At 39.0% G+C, this 24329-nt stretch overlaps 1 protein-coding gene across 1 annotated transcript in view; it reads right to left on the minus strand.

Annotated features, from left to right (window-relative positions):
- Positions 1 to 24329, minus strand: part of IFT57 (intraflagellar transport 57) — a 74216-nt gene that overhangs the window by 8112 nt on the left and 41775 nt on the right. The window lies entirely within an intron of this gene.

Here is a 24329-nt window from a genome sequence, read left to right on the forward strand (position 1 = left end):
CATGGCTGCAATCACCATCTGCAGTGATTTTGGAGCCCAAGAAAATAAAGTCTCTCACTGTTTCCATTGTTTCCCATCTATTTGTCAGGAAGTGATGGGACTGGATGGCATGATCTTAGTTTTCTTAATGTTGAGTTTTAAGCCAGCTTTCTCACTCTCCTCTTTCACTTTCATCAAAAGTCTCTTTAGTTCCTCTTTGTTTTCTGCCATTAGGGGAGTATCATCTACATATCTGAGGTTGTTGATATTTCTTCCAGCAGTCTTGATTCCAGCCTGTGATATATCCATTTCAGCATTTCACATGATATACTCTGCATATAAGTTAAATAAGCAGGGTGACAATATACAGCCTTGACATACTCCTGTCCCAACTTTGAAACAGGCTGTTGTTCCATGTCCGGTTCTAACTGTTGCTTCCTGACCTGCATACAGGTTTCTTAGGAGGCAGGTAAGGTGGTACGGTATTTCCATCTCTTTCAGAATTTTCCACACTTTGTTACAGCCACACAGCCAAAGGCTTTAGTGTAGTAAATGAAGCAGATGTTTTTCTGGAATTCTCTTGCTTTTTCTATGATCCAATGGATGTCGGCAATTTAACGTCTAGTTCCTGTGCCTTTTCTAAATCCAGCTTGTACATCTGGAAGTTCTTGGTTCACATACTGTTGAAGCCTAGCTTGAAGGATTTTAAGCATTACCTTGCGAGCATGTGAAACGAGTGCAGTTGTAAGGTAGTTTGAACTTGTATCATGTATCAAGTATCATATATCAAATATTAGTTTGTCCCTTGAAATTAAAGTGGGGCTCTCTTGTGTAGACTTCAGAGTCTCTCTCTTAAGAAATCTCTATAATGATTATTAGAGTTCATATATTTGAGACATATTCTACTATTTCTAGACTGGTCTAAATTTGTATGCATATTTAAAATCTATCCCAACATTTTAATTTCCTAGAAGAGATTCTCAAAGTTTTTGATTTATATTACTAAAGGTAACAATTTTAAGACAAGAAATATTCATCAGAAGAGAAAAAATATTAAGGTGAGTTGAAGTAAGTGATGGGGCCAGGCTATCCTTCAATCACACATACCTTCCTGCATTTTCTCCCTTCCTGCTCCCATTTTATATCTACACCACTATATGAAAGAAAAACTCTTTTGTGAATAGTTCTAATGATTTCTTAACGTTGAAACATGTGCCTGTGATTATATGGTAAAAAATCCTTGGATATTTCACACATATCAATTATGAAATTACATTACATCTGCAAAGAAGATCAAAGAGCATCTAGCCTGACCTTCTTCATTTCACAGATAGGCAAACAGTGACAGAAAGGGCCACGTCCAAGGCCCCAAAGGTAGTGGTGCGTGTGGATCAGAAGCCCCATGTACTAATCCCTACACAGTATCTTTTGGCAGTTCAGAGTTAATAAAAGGAGAAACTGGCTGCTTGACACCAGTAAAGGTGTTAGTGAAAGAAGTGTTTGTTGCTCAGTTGTGTCCAACTCTGCGACCCCATGAGGAACCTGCCAGGCTCCTCAGGCAAGAATACTAGAGTGGGAAGCCAGTCCCTTCTCCAGGAGATCTTCCTGACCCAGGGATCAAACCTGGGTCTCTTGCATTGCAGGCAGATTCTTTACTGCCTGAGCCACCAGGGAAACCCTAGAGCAGAGAACAAAGAGCACTTTCCTGTGTCATTAAGCTTTTTTTCTGTCTCATGAGTGGAAAGTATCTCAGAATACAGAGTGTGGAAAAAACCCTGAAGATCATCGATTCACCCATTTAATAGTCATCTACAGCAATGCCTTTATTTTACAGTTGAGGGGACTGCTCATGACCTATGACTACGGTTAGACAGACATGACCAGGAAACAGGCCCTTCTAATTAAGCCAGTCAACACGGGAAAAAGAAGGAGAAGCAACTGGCTGGCTTCCTGCAACTAGACCTAATATGGTTAAGTTTCAAAATGGAAACCTGTTTAAGCTCAAGCAAGCATCTTGATGAAAGATAATGAACCTAAAATGTATCATTATAATAATTTTGTAAAGAAGTACTCATCTTGCCTGATTAAAAAAAAATGTTTAGAAGCTTAATAAACATCAAGCTCAAGTATTCCTATCACTCTCTGTCTCTGTCAATAGACATATATGTATATGTGTGTATATATACATATATAAACGTATAAACATACACATATATTTATACATACATTTAAAATTTAGTGTAACTGGTGTTCAAAAGTTTTGTGTTCTACTTTTTTCTACCTAGCATCATTTTCTATCCAGCAAATGTTTAAAACATACATTTTTTTTCATGTTTTGATATTCAAAGTATTTTGAGAGAAGCAAACATGCCTGACTCATCTGTGCATAATTATGATAACTTACATTGATGTTAAGCTCCATGAGGGAGCTGGCATTTCACTGGAACCTTGAAATGTGAGTAGTAGCATTACAACTTGCTGAAAAGGAGGGGGAGATGAACAGTAGTTTAGGCTGAGGGAGTAGCAAGAACAAGGGAAAACAGAAAAATATATAGAGAACAAGGAGCCCAGGCTGGCTAGAATATAACACACAAAGTTCTTAGGGTGGGGTGGGGTGGGGTGGTTGAACCACAAGGAAACAAAGCTGGAGATGGTAGGTTAAATTAGATCAAGGGCTTTAATTAAGGAGTGTGGATTTTATTTTGTAGAGATATTGGAGAGCTATCAAAGATTTTTGGTTTCAGTTTTAAAGACAAGTCTGTGTTTTGAGAAAGTAACAGAGTGAAGGACTGACTAGAAAGGTAAGAGATTGAAGGCAGGTAGCAGACCAATTCGGAGAAGGCGATGGCATCCCACTCCAGTACTCCTGCCTGGAAAATCCCATGGGCAGAGGAGCCTGGTAGAATGCAGTCCATGGGGTCGCACAGAGTCGGACATGACTGAAGCGACTCAGCAGCAGCAGACCAATTAAGAGGTTGTGTCATGGTCCACCTGACAGATTAGTAGGGGTTAATCAACAGAAGCAGAAGATATTAAGAAGAGGTGGCAAGAATACACAGAAGAACTGCACAAAAAAGATCTTCATGACCAAGATAATCATGATAATGTGATCACTGACCAAGAGCCAGACATCTTGGAATGTGAAGTCAAGTGGGCCTTAGAAAGCATCAGTATGAACAAAGCTAGTGGAGGTGATGGAATTCCAGTTAAGCTATTTCAAATCCTGAAAGATGATGCTGTGAAAGTGCTGCACTCAATATGCCAGCAAATTTGGAAAACTCAGCAGTGGCCACAGGACTGGAAAAGGTCAGTCTCCAACCCCAAAGAAAGGCAATGCCAAAGAATGCTCAAACTACCGCACAATTGCACTCATCTCACACACTAGTAAAGTCATGATCAAAATTCTCCAAGCCAGGCTTCAGCAGTATGTGAACCGTGAACTCCCAGATGTTCAAGCGGGTTTTAGAAAAGGCAGAGGCACCAGAGATCAAATTGCCAACATCCTCTGGATCATGGAGAAAACAAGAGTTCCAGAAAAACATCTATTTCTGCTTCATTGACTATGCCAAAGCCTTTGACTGTGTCGATCACAATAAACTGTGGAAAATTCTGAAAGAGATGGGAATACCAGACCACCTGACCTGCCTCTTGAGGAACCTGTATACAGGTAGGAAGCAACAGTCAGAACTGTACATGGAACAACGGACTGGTTCCAAATAGGAAAAGGAGTACATCAAGGTTGTATATTGTCACCCTGCTTATTTAACTTCTATGCAAAGTACATCATGAGGAACTCTGGGCTGGAAGAAGCACAAGCTGGAATCAAGATTGCCAAGAGAAATATCAATAACCTCAGATATGCAGATGACACCACCCTTATGGCAGAAAGTGAAGAGGAACTAAAAAGTCTCTTGATGAAAGTGAAAGAGGAGAGTGAAAAGGTTGGCTTGAAGCTCAACATTCAGAAAACAAAGATAATGGCATCTGGTCCCATCACTTCAAGGGAAATAGATGGGAAAACAGTGGAAACAGTGTCAGACTTTATTTTTTTGGGCTCCAAAATCACTGTGGATGCTGATTGCAGCCATGAAATTAAAAGACGCTTACTCCTTGGAAGGAAAGTTATGACCAACCTAGATAGTATATTAAAAAGCAGAGACATTACTTTGCCAACAAAGGTCCATCTAGTCAAGGCTATGGTTTTTCCTGTGGTCATGTATGGATGTGAGAGTTGGACTGTGAAGAAAGCTGATCGCTGAAGAATTGATGCTTTTGAACTGTGGTGTTGGAGAAGACTCTTGAGAGTCTCTTGGACTGCAAGGAGATCCAACCAGTCCATTCTAAAGAAGATCGATCCTGGGTGTTCATTGGAAGGACTGATGCTAAAGCTGAAACTCCAATACTTTGGCCACCTCCTGCGACAAGTTGACTCACTGGAAAAGAGTCTGATGCTGGGAAGGATCGGGGGCGGGAGGAGAAGGGACGACAAAGAATGAGATGGCTGGATGACATCACCAACTCAATGGACATGAGTTTGAATGAACTCCGGAAGTTGGTGATGGACAGGGAGGCCTGGCATGCTGTGATTCATGGGGTCGCAAAGAGTCGGACATGACTGAACGACTGAACTGAACTGAACTGAATCAGAGCAGTGCTTGTAAGAATGGAAGGGAAGGGGTGTATTCCAGGGCCTTTGCAGAGACAGACTAAGAGCATTTGATTACTGACTCAGGGGAAGTGTGAGGTGGCTGAAGGCGAGGTGGGCAAGTAGACAGATGTCTGTAAGGTTTCTAGTCTTAGGAACTGATAGCATAGTACAATCACAGTGTGACAAGAACAGAATAGATTTCAGGGAGTCAGAAATACTGAGGAATTTGGTTTTGGACTCTCTAATTTGATAAGCTAACGCAACATTTGTGTATTCTTACTGCCTTTTAAAGTGGAAAACTAGTAGTGATCTATAATTATCTGCCAGGCAAATCTGAATGCTTGTTTTCTTAAAATCTTTGAGATGGACACATTTCCTGACATACAAGTATTTTTATAAAAGCCTTATAAAAGTGTTCTTACACTTTAACCCAGCAATTTCACCTCTAGAAATTATTCCCAAGGAAATAATTGGGGATACACACAAAGGCCAATGTATAAGCTCTGTGTAAAATAGCAGAACACTCTCTCAATATCGAACAGTAGAGGACAACTTTAAATAATCCTACAACATTCATTTCATTCCTAAAAACAATGTAGTATGATAGCGTTTTTATAAAGCTCAAAACAAAAGTCAAGGATACACTATTTGGAGATTTACACACGTGTTGTTGTGTTAGTCGCCGTCATGCCTGACTCTATGTGACCCCATGGACTGTAGTCCACCAGGCTCCTCTGTCCATGGAATTCTCCATACAAAAATACTGGAGTGGGTTGCCATTGCCTTCTCCAGGGAATCTTCCTGACCCAGGGATCGAAGCTTGGTCTCTACATTGCAGGTAGATTCTTTACTGAGCCACCTGGGAAGGACACACACATATGTGAAAACACTAAAAAGGGAAAAAAGAAAAAGAAGAGGAAGCAGCAGCTACTGGCAGTACACAAATCAGAGGACAGTGATTACCAACGGGGTGGGGGTCGGGGAGGGGCAGCAGCAGGGCAGCACATGGACAACTTCCAGGGTATTGTTATGGTCCAGTTCTCTCTCAGGTTGGGAAGTGGGTTCATAAATGCTTATCACTGGATTTTAAAATTCCATATGATCGCATATTCCATATATAATATTGTATATTAAAATGTTAAATTCATATCAAAAATATTTCATAGAAAAAAAAGCCTGTTTTTCACACATATAGCATATAGTAAGGTGGAAAAACACTGCCAATAGAGTATATTCATTAGTTGTCCACTTAGTAAAAATTAATATCTGTGTATATTTTTATGTGTTTATTAAGACAGTATTTGAATATTGGTATTTTAAATTTCTTCCTCATTCTAACAACACTTTCCCAATTTTACAAGAGAATCTTGTCACTTTTAATCATCAGGGGAAAAAATGTCAAAAACTTTCTGGGTGCCCAAAGACATTTCTGAAAGGGGTTTAATATAGCTATAATAGAGGATATAAATAACTGTACTTGTAACATTTTAAAAACATGAATGTTGTTGTTGTTTAGTTGCTAAGTTGTATCCAACTCTTTTACCCCATGGACTGTAGGCCACCAGGCTCCTCTGTCCACGGGATTTCCCAGGCAAGAACACTGAAGTGGGTGGCCATTTTCTTCTCCAGGGGAATCTTCCCAACTGAGGAATCGAACCTGTGTCTCCTAACTTGCAGGCAGATTCTTCACTACTGAGCCATCTGGGAGGTCCCAAAACATGAATCAGTTCAGTTCAGTTCAGTTCAGTTGCTCAGAAGTGTCCGACTCTCCGCGACCCCATGAATCACAGCACGCCAGGCCTCCCTGTCCATCACCAACTCCCGGAGTTCACTCAAACTCATGTCCACAGAGTCGGTGATGCCATCCAGCCATCTCATTCTCTGTCGTCCCCTTCTCCTCCTGCCCCCAACCTTTCCCAGCATCAGGGTCTTTTCCAGTGAGTCAACTCGTCGCATGAGGTGGCCAAAGTATTGCAGTTTCAGCTTTAGCATCAGTCCTTCCAATGAACACCCAGGACTGATCTTTAGAATGGACTGGTTGGATCTCCCTGCAGTCCAAGGGACTCTCAAGAGTCTTCTCCAACACACAATTCTTCGGCGATCAGCTTTCTTCACAGTCCAACTCTCACATCCATACATGACCACAGCAAAAACCATAGCCTTGGCTAGACGGACCTTTGTTGGCAAAGTAATGTCTCTGCTTTTTAATATACTATCAAGGTTGGTCATAACTTTCCTTCCAAGGAGTAAGCGTCTTTTAATTTCATGGCTGCAATCAGCATCTGCAGTGATTTTGGAGCCCAAAAAAATAAAGTCTGACACTGTTTCCACTGTTTTTCCATCTATTTCCCATGAATACATAGCTTGAAAAAACTACAACTGAGAGAGTTAAAAACTTTAGAAAGGTTTGTGGTAAGAATGGAGAATGTAGGTTTCGATGACATGTTAGGATCCGATCCTCCAAATAAGGAACAGTAAGAACTGTTAAACAATAACAGCAATTCTTAAATAAGAATCCATTCGATTATGAGGCACTTTTAAATACTTTTCTTGTCTGAGACTCACAATGTTTCAGAGCACTAGTAGATATTCCTTGTCCCTTCTTTTTCACCGCTTTCCTTCCCTGTAATAGGGTTATGTGACTTGCTGCTGGTTGTGAGAGAAATGCACTTCACTGCTCCAATCATGTTGGCCTTGGCCATGTGATTCTCTTTGGCCAGTGGAATGATGGTGGACATGGCCTACACCAGGACTGTGCAGAAGCTGCAAGAGGTATTGTCAACTCGCCCTTTCTTTCAGCCATGATAATAGGCAAGCCCCACAAAGGGTTTATCCTATAGGTCTGAGAATAAGAAACATGGAAAGCAGCTGGAGCAAAGCCAAAGCTGAGCACACATCGGCAGATGCATATCTTGAATGAAAATAAACGTATGTTATTATTGTTATAAACCACTGTGATTTGGGGGTGGTTTGTGATACAGAAATCTGACTATATATATGTAATTTATAGGGAAAAAAAGAATCAGGTTAAATGACCTTTCCAAAGTTTCATGTCTGGAAAGTGGAAAGCATTCCATGCTGGTGCCTCTTCCACATACTATATGCTGCTTTTCTCTGTCATAAAATGAACTACCAAAGAGTACCTAAGGTAAACCAAGAATTGTTTCTGTTACGTGTCAAGTGAGATCACATGGACTACGAGAGGTTACTGGTCACCTATTCAAAAGTGCTCCACATGTGTCTATTAAGCACCATTTCTCATCGCTACTGAAGGTGAGTTTTTCATCTATCTAGCACATTTCTTCTATGGAAATGAGAAAACTAAAAATGATATAGAATATAATTTCTTTAGACTTTCTATGTTTAGAAAGTCTATCATTTCTTTACATTTTACAAATCCTTTCATACAAAATCTCAAGTGTAATTCTGTCACTGTGAGGTAGATGGCAAAGGTATTGTTGAAACTATAATCCCCCTCCCTGTTCCAAACTCTTGAGTACCAAATCATGTATCTCCCTTTTTCAGAAACTGGAGAACTGTGATAACATCTCTGCAGATGGTGATTCACGGTATACCATAAAATCAAAATGTATGAGATCTAGTTACAAAAGTTAAGGTGACTGGAAGACTACAGATCTTTGGGTTTTACTTCAACAGAACAACACCTGAACAATTTCCTTTGCATACATAGAGACATTTTGTTTTTTCCCAACTTAAGTGCTTAAAGCGCCTCTCTGAAACAGCAGGGAAAAGAGAGTCTGAAACATGAGCTAGGGATGGCAAATGGAACTTTTATCTGTGTATAAGTTTTACTAATTTACAACTTGTGAAATGTCAAACTCTCAGTTTTTTTTTTTTTTCCACCCAAGTTTGAGCTTCTTTATGTGTGGAAAGGCACTGTGCCAAAGACTCTTGATATAGAAAAGCTGAGGAAGGCACCTTCATGTGTACTGGGATGGTTTTCTTGCAGGCTCAGGAAAAGTCCATGCCAGGGCACAGCTGACTGATCTATGGGTGCCTTTTGCTCCAGCCCCCAAGGGCAGGGGCAGAGCCCCACGGCCCTGATGTCTTGAATTGCTTTCCATCACAGAATGTTACTTCTGCTGTATATCCCACCTTTTCCCTCTATTCTTATTGTTCCTTCCTCAGTCCTGTTACGAATAATTAGTGATGAAATCTTCATTCATGGTTCTGTTTTTATAGTTTTATTTTAATGAATATAAAACCATTTACAACAGCTTTTACGGGCTCCCTCCATGAAAAGTGCCTAACCCATTTTTTCTTTTTAAACCTTTGTTTCAACTCTGAATTCACTTTCTCTGGGAATTTAAAAAAAATCACTCTGGGGAGGAAATCCTATGTACCTTACATCCATTCTGAGAGCTTTTTAAGTCTAATAATAGCAACTTCAATGTTAATATTCAAGGAATGCTTTATATGTGTCAGGCACTATGTTAAACATTGTTTCTAAAATCATCACATATGATTCTGTTAAAAACTTCATGAGGATATTGAGATGTGGCTACTTCAAAGTAGGCTGCCCAAGCTCACACAGGCAAATTGGGTTAAGCCTAAACCTGCAAAGACCACTGCAGGATATCATGTCATTTCTCTGATGAAATGAAGTACAGCACAACTAAAAATTTTATGGGGTGATGGTTAAAGGAGTCTTTAGTTTTATCTTTAATATTTCAATTTTTATAAGAATGTATTTATATATCAATAGTATAATGAAACAATATGAAACATTTTAGGATAAACATGTAATTAAAAACTTTTCACAAAGAAATAGCCACACCTACATGCTTCACCTGTGTGTCTCGTTTGTTTCTGGCCATGCTGCATGGTCTGTGGGAGCTTAGTTCCTCAATCAGGGATTGAATCCGTGCCCTCAGCAGTGGAAGCTGGGTCACCAGGGAATTCCTATACCTATACGGCACCATCAGTGAGTTTTATCAAACACGTAAGAAAGAAATAACAACAACCTGATGTGAACTCTACCAGAAAATAGAAGAAAAAGGGATAGCAACTGCCAGCTTGTTTTATAAGAACTTCAGAGCATCACATGAAAACCTGACAAAGATATTTAAAAAACAAGAAAAAAAATACAGATCAGTATCTTTTGTAGAGATATAAAAACCTAACAGCCAACAGAACCCAGTAACATACAAAAAGATAATATAACATGATTAAGGTACATTAATTCCAAAATGCAAGGTTAGTTTAATACCCAATAAACCACTATAACATGAGAGAAAACAAAAAGAGAGAAATCAAATGGTCATTTCAATAGATGAATAAAGAAAAAAATCACTTGAAAAAATTTAACATCCATTCATAATAATAACTCAATAAACTAGGAACAAAAAAGAAAGTTTCTTAACCTATCTTATGATATTTATAAAAATCATAAAGCTAACATCCTTAATGGTAAAACTGAAATATTGAAAGCTTTCTCTGTGCTAATGCCATGTATATCCAACATAGGATTCTTAATCAGTATATTTCAGACAAGACAAAGGAAATAAAAGAGATAAGGCTTATAAAGAAAGAAATTAAGATGGATGTTATTTGCAGATAATATAATTGTATACACAGAAAATGCAAAAGAATCTACAGGTCTACAGTTAGAATGAATAAGTGAGTTTAGCAAGTTAGCTGGAGATGTGTACAAATACACACATACACAGATAAATGTATTTTTAAACAGCAGTAACAAATAAACACAAAATAAAATCTAAGAGATACAACTGAAACAGACTAATGAAATAAAACAGAATGTCCAGATATAGACCCACAAAAACATGTTCTCTTTTTATAACAAAGCAGAGCACTGGTAAAAAAAAGTTTTTTTAATAAATTGGGTCAATTGCATCAACATATGAAAACCAAATAAATCTTGAGTTCTGCCTTACACTCTCACACTGTATATAAGAATAAATGTTAGATGGACTGCAGATCTCAGTGAAAAAGGTAAAACAATACTGCGTCAAGAGGAAAACAGGAGATTATCTTTGTAACACTGGGAAGCAAAGATTCTTAAACCTAGATTTAAATAAAGATTATTTAAACAAAGATTAAAACACAAATATCAGCCATATTCCACTCTCTCCAAAACAAATCATTTTGAGTATATTACAAATAAGCCATTTTATCACAGTACATCAATAAGGGTGAAAAGAAAGCCAAAAGGTAGATATTTACAATACATATTAATATATCTGACAAAGGACTCATATCCAGGGTATTTAAAAAAAACTTCTATAAATCAAAAGAAAAAGCAGGTAACCCAATAGCAAAAGACAAAAGGGAATACCCAGTTGGCAAATAAATATATGGAAACGGCACAACTTCATCAGGCATCAGGAAAAAGCAAATTAAAATGACAATGAGACATCACAAGAAACCCAGCATGATGACTAAAATAAAAAAGACTAAAACTATACTAAATGCTGAAGAAAATGGGGAGCAACTGGAACTTTCAGACAAGGCTGGAAGGAGTATAAATTTGTATAATTACTTTCAAAAACTCTCAGTATCTGGCAGGGTCTGCTAAAACTGAACATACGCAGAAACTGTGACCTAGCAATTCCTAGTAGAAACTGCAGGAGAAATGTGTACTTATGTTTCCCAAATGACATGTTCAAGAATTTTCAAATCAGCCTTATGTATGTAAGTCACATAAGCCAGATGTGGGTTACCCTGGCAGGGCATGAGCTTGGGTTAGGCAGCTCTGTACTGAAGGAGCTGACAGCTGGAGGTTGTCTGCAGACTGCATTCTCTGAAGATGGGCAGCAAGGCCTTGCTTGGAAGGGGACCTGGACAACTCATCTGTGTTTTAACCAGAGGGAGACAGACCTAGTTATTAAAATGATAACTGTCGTTGCAGTCATACAGAGATAGGACCAAGGGTGAGCTGTGGTCCCAAAGTGATCAGTCTCAAGATTTTACTCTGGAATACTGATGTTACTGTGACATGTTAAATATCCCATCTGCAGTCAGTGACAAAATTCTCTGGTAATCTGATGGCAGGAAATCAGGTTAAATGAAAGAGGCAGAGAAGACAGCTTGATAGAAGGAGCTGCATATGTCTAAGTTCACTGTAGCAAATATTTTTGGAATAGGTCAATAATTTATCATACTCTTTGCAAGTATATGAACAGCATATTTCCCTCCTCCACCCAGAACACTCCCTACTCTAATGACAGAACATTATCTGTATTCTCACTTTTTGCCACTCTGCACAAGCAGTTTTGCAATCACTTCTTCCTGTTCTAATTGTTACATTAATTTTCAGCTTCATCACTGCTCACATTTATGTATTGTGTGTGTGTGAGAGAGAGAGAGAAAAAGAGAGAGACTGTGCATTAAATTAAATAATTTTTTCATGAGATTAAATTACTTCCTTAATGAAAAATGCCCACCAGGTTGCAGGATAATTGCAGAATGTGGTTGCCTTGAATTTTTAAATGGGAGATTTTTCTTTGTCAGCAGCTTAAAGTCTTCTGTGGTACACCTTTTTGGTGTGGAAGCAGGATTTTTCTTTCAAAGTGTTCAAAGAACTAACCATATGATTTAGGAAGAGTTCAGTATGTATGTGCGGTGTATGCTATATGTTGCAGGGGGTGTGGGAATCATGCTAGAAATATGTATTTCCTCGGGAAAGTTTTTGCTTCCTGGATATTCCTCTTGTACAGAAAAATAAGACGTGCACATAAAGGGTAAGCAAAGGCTATCATAACAATCACTGGGATCCTCACACCTGACTGTAATTGAACTGAAACTGGAGATCCATAATCTCTCCATAAAATACCTTGTTAGTTAAAAAATAACATTTCTAATGTGTGCTCAGAGATTATCTTTACTGATTACCATCTGCTACTAAGCATTTTCAAATGTTGACTCAGTTTTATTATATATGCTTACTCTATCCACAACCCTTTTAAAAGTCCAAATCTTCTGAGTGAGGGCTTCCAGATTTTAGAAAGAGTCATGAGCCTTGAGAAGAGATTTGGCGAGGCAGAGGAAGGGGCTCTTCTGAAAATGCAGGAACACTCTCAGGCTGACTCAGAATGTCATTATTTCACAGGTCGCTGAGGAACCATGGTGGAGGGCCAGAAGGGATGACCTTGCCAGTCCCTCTCAACCCCAAGAATTAATCATCAAAACTTTGATCTCATACTGATACTCAAAAAAACAAAAACGGAAGTCATCTACATATTTGAAGAACTAAAAAACATAAATCGTTACAATGGCATAAAGAAACAACTACATATAATGGGATAAAGACTATGGGGGTAACAATCTGAACAAATGTTAAGAAATTTGTAATAAAACATTCCGATGTGAGAACTGCTCTATTGATTGGAAAAATGAAGCAAGGCAATTACAAAGTGCATTTCATAGAGAGGTCTAAATGATAAATGGTTTCTGCTTCAATTCATATTTTATATTAAGTAATTAAAAGGAAACATGAAATTATACTTTGCAATAATGAAATATTTAGGCAGTCTAGAAATTTCAGTTATAATCAATGTGTATTAACTCCACGCTCTCAATCACAAATGTCTACCTGAGGTATATTTGCCATGAGGCATGAGTCACTTTCCTCTACAGCATTTACGTAACATGTAATCTTTACTGGTTATTTCCTTAAAAATCTACCACTGTTGATGTTCTTTAGTTAGAGTTGATGGTAATCTCTTAAGCAAAAACTGTTTCAATCTGTGATAAATGAGACCTTTCCGGATCCACTTGAAACATTTATCACACTCAGGGTAAATAGGAAGGAAAGCATCATCAACCAAGTTTAAACACAGAATATCCTGAACATTCAGCACTGACAGAAGCAGCTAAAAATCATTTCCAGGTGCCTAAGGATGGCTGGATTTTCCTTCACCCCTTTGTAGTATTTTCAAATGCATAATTATGCCTAGTATACTTTCCTACAACCCTGTCCCTGACCCACAAGCTACAAAGAAAAGAAAAAAAAAGTACAGCTGACCTTGAGAATACAACTTAAAGTCCACTATTATACAGAGTGAAGTAAGCCAGAAAGAAAAACACCAATACAATATACTAACGCATATACATGGAATTTAGAAAGATGCAAATGATAACCCTGTATACGAGACAGCAAAAGAGACACAGATGTATAAAACAGTCTTTGGGACTCTGTGGGAGAGGGTGAGGGTGGGATGGTTTGGGAGAATGGCATTGAAACATGTATATTATCATATGTGAAACGAATCGCCAGTTCAGGGTCAATGCATGTTACAGGATGCTTGGGGCTGGTATGCAGGGATGACCCAGAGGGAGGATAAGGGGAGGAGGGAGGTGGGAGGGGGGTTTGGGAGGGGGAACGCATGTACACCCGGGGCGGATTCATGTTAATGTATGGCAAAACCAACCAATATAACATTGTAAAATAATTAGCCTCCAATAAAAATTAAAAACAAAAAACAAAACAAAAAAATAAAGTCCACTAAATGACACCATTTTTAAAAAACAATACAAAAATCCAAAACAGTACTCTTTCGTGTAGTCTCCCTTAAAGAAAGCGTGGCTGTAAAAGTCCATCAGTGAATATTTCCTCTCATTCTCTGAGACAACCTGCAGTTGAGTAATCACACCGGCTGCTCTAAAAATGCATGTGTGTCTAGTTAATTTAGGCAGTTTATTTTGATAGCATTCACCTCTTTTTGATTATAGCAGGTGTTTCAAGGATAAATTTGCTGAAAACTGTATTTTGTTTAAACAACAGCAGCATGTACATTTATGGCCTTACTATATTAAAAAGCATTTATTGTCTGGCAGCAATAGATACAATTACAAACATTTGTGAGTGTAATTGGAGCTATTACTCCTGCATGGAGCCTCATGGAGATCAACTTATTGCCACCTGTATTTACATGTGTTACTGGTAATTGAAAAAGTTGGTGCCTTATTTTTTTAAAAATTTTGTGAATATTTTTCAACGAAAGGTCTACCAGAAAATCTGTAAGAATTACAACTGCAGTTTCTCCATTATTCAAATAACAGGCAGAATCCCATCTTCTGACTAATATGTATGTAAAATGTATTCCTGTATCCTAGCCCACAGACTATTCAAGATGAATTTAGAAAAGGCAGAGGAAACAGAGATCACACTGCCAACATCCTGGATCACAGAAAAAGCAAGAGAATTCCAGAAAAACATCTATTTCTGCTTCACTGATTGATTACACTAAAATCTTTGACTGTGTGGATCACAACAAATGGTAGAAAATTCTTAAAGAGATGGGAATACCAGGCCACCTGACCTGCCCCCTGAGAAATCTGTATGCAGGTTAAGAAGCAACAGTCAGAACCGGACATGGGACAATGGACTGGGTCCAAATTGGGAGAGGAGTACGTCAAGGCTGTATATTGTAACCCTGCTTATTTAACGTATATGCAGACTACATCATGTGAAATGCCAGGCTGGATGAAGCACAAGCTGGAATCACGATTTCCAGGAGAAATATCAATAACCTCAGATGTGCAGATGACATCATCCTATGGCAGAAAGCAAAGAGGAACTGAGGAGCCTCTTGATGAAAGTGAAAGAGGGGAGTGAAAAAGCTGACTTAAAACTAAACATTCAAAAAACTAAGATGATGGCATCCAGTACCATCACTTCATGGCAAATAGGTGGGGAAACAATGGAAACAGTGAGAGACTTTACTTTCTTGGGCACCAAAATCATTGCAGATGGTGGCTGCAGCCATGAAATTAAAAGATGCGTGCTTCTTGGAAGAAAAGCTATGACCAACCTAGACAACATATTAAAAAACAGAGACATTACTTTGCCGACAAATGTCTGTATAGTTAAAGCTATGGTTTTTCTAGTAGTCATGTATGGATGTGAGAGTTGGACCATAAAGCTAAGCACAGAAGAATTGATGCTTTTGAAATGTGGTGCTGGAGAAGACTCTTGAGAGTCCCTTGGACTGCAAGGAGATCAAACCAGTCAATCCTAAAGGAAATCAGTCCAGATATTCATTGGAAGGACTGATGCTGAAGCTGAAGCTCCAATACTTTAGCTACCTGGTGCGAAGCACTGACTCCTTAGAAAAGACCCTGATGCTGGGAAAGACTGAAGGCAGGAGAAGGGGCCGACAGAGGATGAGATGGTTGGATGGCATCACCAACTCGATGGACATGAGTTTGAGCAAGCTCCAGGAGTTATTGATAGATAGGGAAGCCTGGCGTTATGCAGTCCATGGGGTCGCAAAGAGTTGGACATGACTGAGCGACTGAACTGGACTGAGCTGAGCCCACAGAATATACAATACATTTTTGCTCATGTCTACAAAGATCCTTTCTGAATGCTGAGGTTCAAGCCAACTTTTTCACTCTCCTCTTTCACTTTCATCAAGAGGCTCTTTACTTCTTCACTTTCTGCCATAAGGGTGGTGCCATCTGCGTAGCTGAGGTTATTGATATTTCTTGCAGCAATCTTGATTCCAGTTTGTGCTTCCTCCAGCCTAGCGTTTCTCATGATGAACTCTGCTGCTGCTGCTGCAAAGTCACTCCAGTCGTGTCCAACTCTGTGTGACCCCATAGACGGAAGCCCACCAGGCTCTCCCATCCCTGGGATTCTCCAGGCAAGAACACTGGAGTGGGTTGCCATTTCCTTCTCCAATGTGTGAAAGTGAAAAGTGAAAGTGAAGTCGCTCAGTTGTGTCCGACCCTTAGCGACCCCACGGACTGCAGCGTACCAGGCTCCTCCATCCGTGGGATTTTCTAGGCAAGAGTACTGGAGTGGCTTGCCATTGCCTTCTCCGGATGAACTCTGCATATAAGTTAAATAAGCAGGATGACAATATACAGCCTTGACATACTCCTTTTCCTATTTGGAACCAGTCTGTTATTCCAGGTCCAGTTAACTGTTGCTTCATGACCTGCATATAGGTTTCTCAAGAGGCAGGTCAGGTGGTCTGGTATTCCCATCTCTTTCAGAATTTTCCACAGATTAGGGTGATCCACACAGTCAAAGGCTTTGGCATAGTCAGTAGAGCAGAAATAGCTGTTTTTCTGATGCTCTCTTGCTTTTTCCATGATCCAGCGGATGTTGGCAATTTGATCTCTGGTTCCTCTGCCTTTTCTAAAACCAGCTTGAACATCTGGAAGTTTATGGTTCACGTATTGCTGAAGCCTGGCTTGGATAATTTTGAGCATTACTTTACTAGCGTGTGAGATGAGTAAAACTGTGTGATAGTTTGAGCATTCTTTGGCATTTCCTTTCTCTGGCATTGGAATGAAAACTGACCTTTTCCAGTCATGTGGCTACTACTGAGTTTTCCAAATTTGCTGACATATTGAGTGCAGCACTTTCACAGCATCATCTTTTAGAATTTGAAGAAGTTTAACTGGAATTCCATCACTTCCACTAGCTTTGTTTGTAGTGATGCTCTCTAAGGCCCACTTGACTTCACATTCCAGGATGTCTGGCTCTAGCTGAGTGTGAGTGACCACACCATCATGGTTATCTGGGTCATGAAGATCCTTTTTGTACAGTTCTTCTGTGTATTCTTGCACCTCTTCTTAATATCTTCTGCTTTATTAGGTCCATACTATTTCTGTCCTTTATTGAGCCCATCTTTGCATGAAATGTTCCCTTGGTGTCTCTAATTTTCTTGAAGAGATCTCTATAGTCTTTCCCATTCTATTGTTTTCCTCTATTTCTTTGCATTGATCACTGAGGAAGGCTTTCTTATCTCTCCTTGCTATTCTTTGGAACTCTGCATTCAGATGGGTATATCTTTCCTTTTCTCCTTTGCTTTTTGCTTCTCTTCTTTTCACAGCTATTTGTAAGGCCTCCTCACACAGCCATTTTGCTTTTTTGCATTTCTTTTTCTTGGGGATGGTCTTTATTCCTGTTTCCTGTACAATGTCACAAACCTCTGTCTATAGTTCATCAGGCACTGTGTCTATCAGATCTAGTCTCTTAAATCCATTTTTCACTTCCACTGTATAGTCATAAGGGATTTGATTTAGGTCATACCTGAATGGTCTGGTGGATTTCCCCACTTTCTTCAATTTCAGTCTGAATTTGGCAATAGGAGTTCATGATCTGAGCTACAGTCAGCTCTGGGTCTTGTTTTTGCAAACTGTATACCGCTTCTCTATCTTTGGCTGCAAAGAATATAATCAATCTGATTTCGGGGTTGACCATCTGGTGATGTCCATGTGCAGAGTCTTCTCTTGTGCTGTTGGAAGAGGGTGTTTGCTGTGACCACTGTGTTCTCTTGGCAAAACTCTGTTAGTCTTTTCCCTGCTTCATTCTGTATTCCAAGGCCAAATTTGCCTGTTACTCCAGGTGTTTCTTGACTTCCTACTTTTGCATTCCAGTTCCCTATAATGAAAAGCACATCTTTTTTGGGTGTTAGTTCTAGAAGGTCTTGTAGGTCTTCATAGAACCGTTCAACTTCAGCTTCTTCAGTGTTACTGGTCAGGGCATATAGACTTGGATTACCATGAAATTGAAAAAGTTGGCTTAGCCAAGCTCAACATTCAGAAAACTAAGATCATGGCACCCGGTCCCATCACTTCATGGCAGATAGATGGGGAAACAGGGGAAACAGTGGCTGATTTTATTTTTTTCGGGTCCAAAATCACCGCAGATGTTGATTCCAGCCATGAAATTAAAAGACGCTTACTCCTTGGAAGGAAAGTTATGACCAACCTAGACAGCATATTAAAAATCAGACATTACTTTGTCAACAAAGGTCCGTCTAGTCAAGGCTATGGTTTTCCCAGTGGTCATGTATGGATGTGAGAGTTGGACTATAAAGAAAGCTGATCACCGAGGAATTGATGCTTTTGAACTGTGGTGTTGAAGATGACTCTTGAGAGTCCTTTGGACTGCAAGGAGATCCAACCAGTCCATCCTAAAGGAGATCAGTCGTGGGTGTTCACTGGAAGGACTGATGTTGAAGTTGAAACTCCAATACTGTGGCCACCTGATGCGAAGAGCTGACTCATTTGAGAAGACCGTGATGCTGGAAAGAATGAGGGCAGGAGGAGAAGGGGACGATAGAGGATGAGATATTTGGATGGCATCACTGACTCAATGGACACGGGTTTGGGTAGACTCTGGAAGTTAGTGATGGTCAGGGAGGCCTGGCGTGCTACAGTTCATGGTGTTGCAAAGAGTCGGGCATGACTGAGCGACTGAACTGAACTGAACAAGGATCTTGTCAATATAGCCTATCCAGCAACCAGAGTACAAGTCTTAAGAAATGCTCTTTATTCCAGAACTGTAATAATTGATAAATCCGTATAGGTAAGAAATATTTAGAAAGCTAAATCTTAACACTTTTCAACATACTGATGGCATACGATCAAAGCCAGTTGATCTTCCAGTGCTTTGGAATGGAAAAAATACCCACTACTGCTTCCAGGTACAGATTTGTCTACAAGAGTAAAAAGAGAAAGCCTACCATTGTACACTTCTGCAGGATTTGGCTTCTAATAAGAAGAGTCTTAGAAATAATACAGCAATTCTGTGGTCCCTTCAGGTTCATTTAAATGGACTTCCACCTGCTGATTAATGAAGGCCTCTCTATCCCCTTTTAGTTTTAGCTGGCCCAGTGACTGGAGAGTCCAAGGGTTCAAGACCATTGTAATGATTCCACCCTTAGCAAAAAGACTTCCCAAAAGGTTTCTTGCTGTGAATTACTCAAGGCAACATCCGCATGGTTTGTTTACATTAAAACAAAATCCAATTGCTTGGAGTTGAAATTTAAAGTTTAAGGTTCTTTTTACAAGTACAACCTGAGACAGCTGGACTCTGAAGAACAAGTAAGGATGTAAAACAGCAGTTCAGTGAATCAATGGCTTGAAATAATTAGAAACACATGCTTCAGTACTGCCTAGGCTTTAAGTAAAAAATCATCTCTTTATCTGAATTCCTTGTAATGAACCTGAAGATTTACATAATGACTAAAGACATTTTGGTGGAAAGAAGGGGTACCTAGCCAACTATCTTTTAAAGCAACAAAGCAGGAAACATTTAATTATAATTTGGAAAAAAGTCTATTTAAGTCATTAACCAAAATTCTAATTACAATATCCATAGGGCATTAAAGCACGATAGAACATTTGTTCATTGCATTAAATACCTCATATTAAATCATTCTGATATACAATCTTTTAGGAATAAATATTGCATAATTGAAAAAAAGGATCTGTGTAAGGTTTAGTTGAAAACTGATTTCACACTTGCTGCTCTTTCTTATTTCTGAAATAAATATTATTAATGATTACTTGGCTTCTATGTAAAAACCCTTGACTTGAAAAAATTATTCTCCTGATAAAGATTACTAAGATTGATCATTTTAAGAAGATACTTCCCTTCGATTCAATGACTAAAGTTGAGAAACTGAACATACATATGGACAACAGATAATAGCTAGACCATTACTCAAAATAGAATTCTGACCCACAATCTGTGGCCACTACTTCAGGAAGCCAAGCCACAACCTGTGTAGCAAGTGACCAAAATGGTTAGCACTTAATAACTGTTGGCTTCTCCAATTTTTGGCCCCCACCGCCTCCCCATTTCTAATGTAGGACCAATCAGACAAAGCCAAATATCCTCCCCTAACCAATTATGAGAGGCCCTGTTTCTAGTGAGCCTGCCTCCAAATTTCCAGTCACATCTGAATATTTGAAGCCTTTCCTTTTTTCTACTGTAATTCTTTTAAATATTCCTGCATGCCTTAAATTCTCTGCTAAATGCAAGTGGTGGTGGCTGACTCCTTGCTATAGCAAGCTCTGAATAAATAGACTTGCTCTCATTTAGGTGGGCTCTGTTTATTTCCATAAAGTCAAATAAAGGTTTGCTTTTCTATAGTAAAAAGAAAACTAAAAAAAGAATAATTCTCCTTAAGAAATGGCATTATGTATTTCTTTAGCAATCAAAATTAATCCAAAATACATAAAGTGAAATCTATATGAATATGCATGCACATTTTCTATTTTCCCAGAAATAGAGACATGCAGAATTCTTTGGCATCTCAGTTTCAATCATTTTATTATTCAACCCAAAAACTGTCAACTAATTCACTATGGCAAAAACCATCACAATACTGTAAAGTAATTATCCTCCAATTAAAATAAATAAATTTTTTAAAAAGTTTAAAAATTACTATCATAGAAATTAAAATATTTCGATCAAGAAGGAAATATTACCCTTCAATAATCATCAAAAAGTAACCTGGAGAAGAGCCCCTCACACAGTTAAAAACAGAAAACAGCAGCTACAACCCATAGGCTTTTCTGACTGTACATTCTTGCAGCAATAAGTAATTATATAAGTTTTCTAATTTCATTTTCTATTTAATCATCATTGGCTTTCTGTTCTCCATGTTTTCTCTTTCAACTGGATTTCCTTATTCAACAACCACTTGTTCTCTAAAATGACTCACTAGCCAATCCACTTCCAGCTAGTGGACTGTGTTCTCAGATCTTATGGTCCTTAGGCTTGCCCATATCCTAACCACTAGCTCTTGTGTGACACTGCCCTGTCAATTCTCCACCCAGATCTTAGACCTCCTGGTTTGATCCAAACCTGCTAAACTTGGCCAAGCCATCTCGCTACCTGGTGCTTAGCTGGAGAGTGAATGGTAACCTCCTAGCACTACAGACAGTTATCTAAATTTATGGTTTATAATTTTTAAGAATATGTGGAAATACTCATGATGAAACGTTAGGTGAAAAAAAGAGGTATAATTTCAACACTATACACAAAAGCACAAAGCAACATATATTAATTGATTCTTCTGGCACCATTTACAGACGAGGAAACTGAGACATAGAGTGGTTAAGTAACCTACCCACAGGGTCCAACCGCTAGTAAGTGTTAGAGTCAAGATTATTATTCAAGCATCCTGGATTCAGAATTTGTGCTTTTAAACCAGTGTGCTACAGAGTCATTAATTGAATAGGTAAGAATCCAGGTTGGAGGCTCAAATATCGTGTCTGTCACTTACTGCTGCTGCGGCTACTAAGTCGCTTTACTCGTATCTGACTCTGTGCGACCCCACAGACGGCAGCCCACAGGCTCCCCCATCCCTGGGATTTTCCAGGCAAGAATACTAGAGTGGGTTGCCATTTTCTTCTCCAATGCATGAAAGTGAAAAATGAAAGTGAAGTCGCTCAGTCATGTCCAACTCCTAGCAACCCCATGGACTGCAGCCTACCAGGCTCTTCCGTCCATGGGATTTGCCAGGCAAGAGTACTGGAGTGGGTTGCCATTGCCTTCTCCGTGTCACTTACTGCTGCTGTTGCTGCTAAGTCGCTTCAGTCGTGTCCAACTCTGTGAGACCCCATAGATGGCAGCCGACCAGGCTCCACCGTCGCTGGGATTCTCCAGGCAAGAACACTGGAGTCAGTTGCCATTTCCTTCTCCAATGTGTGAAAGTGAAAAGTGAAAGTGAAGTCACTCAGTCGTGTCCGACTCTTAGCGACCTCATGGACTGCAGCCTACCAGGCTCCTCCGTCCATGGGATTTTCTAGGCAAGAGTACTGGAGTGGCTTGCCACTGCCTTCTCCGGTGTCACTTACTAGACAGAGGCAAATAACTTCTCCTTGTTTCAGTTTCCTCATCTGTATTAAAAGGTACCTGCATATCATAGGGCAGTGGAAAGGATTAAATGAGTTAACATATGTGAAGTGCTAAGAACAGCACGTGGCACAAAGCAAACACTGAGGAAATATCATTTACTACTATTATTTTCATCATATTATATATACCTTTACTAGGGAAAAAACTAGAAAGATTTATTACCAAAATAATATGTATATGAATCCAACTGTATCCTATTAAAAAAATATAAGGCTGACTGTAATCAATATTCCTTAAATGATGGAAGCATTAGTGCAGAAATTTTGTTAATTCCTCCTGAATACTGATACAGACACAAAGAGGGCTATGATAGAACACAATAATATTACAAAACAGTGCTGTAACATAAAAATAATCAATATTTATTAGGCCATAACTCTGTGTCAGATACTGTTCTTGGTGCTTTACAACAACTCCATGAGATGAGTAATATAATTAGTCCCTTTTTAGAGATAAGGAAAAGAGGAACAGAGAGGTACAGCAGCTTGCCCTGGGTCACACAGCTAGTAAGTGGGAGAAATATGAATTTCAGGTGCCCACAGAAGGTGTGTGAGATAGACTCCATCTTCCCTGGGTCTTTATAACTACCACAGTTCTATTAAGTTTCTGAAACTTTGTTCAATAAAACAGGATTTGATGGTGGGACTAAATGTGTTCTCTCTAGCTTCTAATTCACAGTACACTGCTTGCCTCCTCTCCCCTTGAAATATTATTTCTGTATCACTTACATAATTAAAAATAAAATTTTATTTTAAAAAGACTCAGAGATTAGGATAATTCTTGAGCAGTTACAGATTTAAGTCTAGTCTGAGTATAATCACAGCTGTTTGCTCTTAAAGTTTTACATTCCATCCAAGTAGGTGTGTAACAGTTGTGGGCACTTACTGTTGGATCTAATAAAGAACAATGGTGGCTTAGTGGCTAAGTCGTGTCCAACTCTTGCAATCCCATGGACTGTAGCCTGCCATGCTCCTCTGTCCATGGGATACTCCAGACAAGAATACTGGAATGGGTTGCCATTTCCTTCTCCAGGGAATCTTCCTGACCCAGGAACTGAACCTGGGTCTCCTGCATTGCAGGCAGATTCTTTATCGACTGTGCTACCAGAGAAGCCCAATAAAGAGCAAAAAAATAAAAAACACAGCAGAAAGGAAAGATTAGAGAAATAAAGAGGAAAAAGAGAACAACAAGATGTAGAGTTGCAGACAAATAGTTGTAGATAATTTTATTAGGTAGCACTGACATCTACTCTAGCTTAAGTTTCCTCAGACTGTCCTTCTAAGGAACTACGCCCTAGCCTTACGCACTTGGCCCTAAATGAAGCATTAACTAGGGCTGAATGACCCAGGATTTGGTTGAATTTATTGACTCTCTTGGCAGAACTTCTGACTGAGTCTTCAGACATATTATTCCAAGTTGAGGTAGATCTGAGACGGATATATAGCTACTCTAGAAGTAATCACCAGGAGCATTCTCTGTATCCAGCTCTAAAAAGGGAAACCGCTCATACAGTCCATTCAAGCCAGTATATGACAAAATCTTTTATCTTCAGTTGTGGAATGTATTATTTGTAGTTTTGGCAACATATTTATTTTCCCAATTGTAATTTGTTTAAGCTAATATTAAAATTTATTTGCTTTCTTTGGGAACTGGCAATAGTAACAACTAGTGCCAGAAACAGGGATAAGCTAGCCTTACAATAAAAACCTGATTACAGGATAACTCATATACAAAATAAAATATTGGTGTATGATAGGATCTCATCAAGCATACAGACTGCAATAAGCAGAAAGAACAGAAAAGAAGATTTACTTTTTTGCAGTTGGGAAGCATACAAGGAATAAACTGAACTTGTAAGAAAAAAAAACAAAACAAATGCTTGATCTGGTGCCAAATAAATATGCAACGTTTTTTACTTCTAACACCAGGTCATTTTAAAGAAATTTATAATGGATGTAAATAATGGAAACTCTGCATTACTTATCTCCTACATCTCTATGCTACTTAAAACTTAATCTAACAGTGATCAGTAAAACACACTGATCTGAA

This window comes from Moschus berezovskii, chromosome 1 (genome assembly GCF_049115385.1).
Source record: "Moschus berezovskii isolate FMDL1 chromosome 1, NW_MosBer_1.0, whole genome shotgun sequence".
In the NCBI taxonomy this organism is placed as follows: Eukaryota; Metazoa; Chordata; class Mammalia; order Artiodactyla; family Moschidae; genus Moschus; species Moschus berezovskii.